Below are 3307 nucleotides of genomic sequence, written 5' to 3'. Positions count from 1 at the left end.
ATGCATATACATATGTGTGTGTGTTTGTATATGTGTGTGTGTTTGTATGTGTGCACGCGCCCTAAACATAGAGGGGACAGAGAAGGACAGACAAACGGATTACGTCGATTATATCGACCGCAGTACGTAACTGTTACATAATTTATCGGCGTGCTGACGTTTCTGCCAGCTCGCCGCCTTAAAGAAGACATGATATTGATGCAAGAATGATTGTTTTCAGCCTGTATGGCAAGTATGGAGTGGATAGTGCAATTACCTGGCCTAGGCAAAGGCAAGGGTTATCAAGAATGCCAAGGTAAAGTTACTGAGGAAGAGAACGATACAATGTGATGAGGAAATTGAACAAAGAAAGCCGGATAATGAATATAAATGAAGGGGGGAAAACCCTGCTTAAATGTGAATGAATTTGCCTTCGTGTTGAGACACTATTGGGCAGGGGAAAACAGAAGGTCAGATATGGTAAATTTAAGTGAGGCTCTAACAAGAACTCTAAATATCAAGCATACAAAATAGATTGAAGAGATAGGAGTTGGAGTGAAGTCAGAAAATCTACAGAAAACAGTGTCGCTTGGAAATGCGTGATTCCACAGAAGGGTTCTTGAAGCTTGAATACAGATTATTACCTAGGTTTATTTGTTGTGAAGTGATGATACTTTGTGCAGTACCAATATTTGTATTCAATTCCAACAACTATTTCCATAGTCATCTAATCAAAACTATTCATGTATCATAAACAAAAAACAGTGACAAAGAAATAACATACACTAGATAAATGAATTACTATTTGCAAAATGTAAGTATCTAGAATTAACAATTTGTGGAATGCAGCAGGTAATGAAAGTAAGAAAATTAAACTGATGAAAATTACATATTGGAATAAATTATTTTTACTCATATGTATTTCATTTTTAATTTGGAACCACAATTTACATTTACATGTGTTGGTAGATACATTTGTTTAAGTAGCTTTACACGTACACTAACGAATGCCTGTATGTCGAAGTACTCACACTTCCATATTACGCATATGCTCTGTGTTCACATACATACACAAGCTATACATATAATTATATGTATATAAGTATTTTTGTATACATATATGTGTGTGTATGAGAAGTATGTACGCATAGATATATATGTGTCTGTATGTTTGTGTATGTATATATATATATATATATATATATATATATATATATATATATATATATATATATATATATGTATGTATGTATATATGTATGTATATATATACGTACACTACTAGAAATAAGAGCTAAATGTCTATATTGCTAGTATCAACGCAGCTTTGATTGTATACATACGTGCCGGCACCGACCGTAGATGGCCATCTGTGATATCCCTTTACCTACGGTGTCAGCTTTAGACCCAAGCATCCTCAGAAGGGTCTGCACAGCTCGCTTCTTTCTGGACAGCCGAACTACGAGCATGTATATATACTCCATAAAAAATTTTATGGATAATATAGCCCTTTACATCTTGTTTTTAGCAGTGTAGTTGTTCTAAAACACTCAGTCATACTCAATGATATCTATTGTTTTCCTTTTGTGAAACTTTGCCATCTAGCTGCCTCATTTACTTATTTGTGTGTGTGTGTGTGTGTGTGTGTGTGTGTGTGTGTGTGTGTGTGTGTGTGTGTGTGTGTGTGTGTGTATGTGTGTGTGTGTGTGTGTGTGTATGTGTGTGTGTGTGTGTATAAATATTATCTGGTTAATGACCTTATAATGTACTTTCCAAAGTTTCTTTTCCGGAATCAGTTATTATATGCTATTACAGAGTAGAAGCTTTTCGTTAACTGGCTATACATGTGGAAATCCGTTAATGTATACAAAATGTATACAAAGAATGTATACAAAAGATTTTAATACAGGAAGATAGAATGAACATGCTTTATTCCAAATTACTTCAATTGTTCCTGTGCGTCAACATCAGATGGTAATTGCTAAATTTTACACATATAATTGCTTTAATATGATCCAACAGTAACTGTGCACCTGCACATTTTCGGTTGAGTAGGATCGAGAGCACTGCCGGAACATCGTTAGTTCCCACGTATTTCATGCCCTTACACCGCTTTTAGCATTCCATTGACAAAGAGCAACACTTAAATACCAAGAGACAAAGAGGATTTAAATACTAGATGAAGCATTGAAGGAAATAAAAATTGAGAAAATATAAAACTTGTTTTCACATTATTAAGATGGAGTAACATTCTTAGATTTTAACGTCGTAAATAGATAGACTGAAAGGATTACATACCTCTTGCATCTGTGTATCTTCCAACTGGTGTGTGATCATCTCGCTGTCTTCGCAGGATGCCACACCTGTCGGCTTGCATACTTAGATTTAGATCTGTCTGTTTATAATCATAATTTTTGCTGTTCGAGGTTTCGTCATAATTCTTTTACTAGTCATTAAGACAGGCTATTAAACCAAGAAATCGTATCCGTATACATAGATACAAACATACATTGATGCAGGCATACATACATACTACTGACGATGATACTCAATTGGGTGAGTCCTAACCAGGAAGATTTATTTGCACGCATCATTATGCACGCTATTTTTTCTTTTATTCGACAATAATGTACATACATATGTAGATACATGCATATATCTAAACATACCCTCATATTTTGATCTCATGAATTTAAATCTTTCCATACTATTTTACTAATAACCTTCCAAATGCGCTCTTATGTAGATCCTTTTCGTTCTCCATTCAATTACATTTTAGTGTATATACGCACCAAACAAAAAATAATAATGATAAACCAACGGTGTAACCTATTTTGATTTGCTCGTTCAGACATACGTTCTTCTATATATCCTGATATGCCCATTCGCGTGTAATAATGCCATTTTTGAAAAGTTAAACAGTATTCATTCTAAGACTATTTTTTGCAGGTACATATTAATTGCTACATTATGGTAATTAGACCTAGCCCATAGTTACTTCACTTTTAACTAAATAACTATGCACACGAAAATAATTTAGGTAAACAACAAAATAACCATACTAGTAATGATAATAGAAGAGAACTATAATTACATTTTTCAGAAAATAAAGGATTAATCTATTTTTGAATACCAATTGTCTTCATCTTGAATTCTCAAAATGATCTTACATGTCTGTGGTCACATGTTAGAGAAATTATGCGCAGAAATAATTATAATGATTTAAAATAAAACCTGTTCATTTCATACATTTTGTATTACATTCTTTGGTATCAAGTGTATATAAGTATATATATATATATATATATATATATATATATATATATAT

Source organism: Octopus bimaculoides, chromosome 3 (assembly GCF_001194135.2).
Source record: "Octopus bimaculoides isolate UCB-OBI-ISO-001 chromosome 3, ASM119413v2, whole genome shotgun sequence".
NCBI lineage: Eukaryota > Metazoa > Mollusca > Cephalopoda > Octopoda > Octopodidae > Octopus > Octopus bimaculoides.
Note: the sequence above shows the minus strand (reverse complement) of the source record.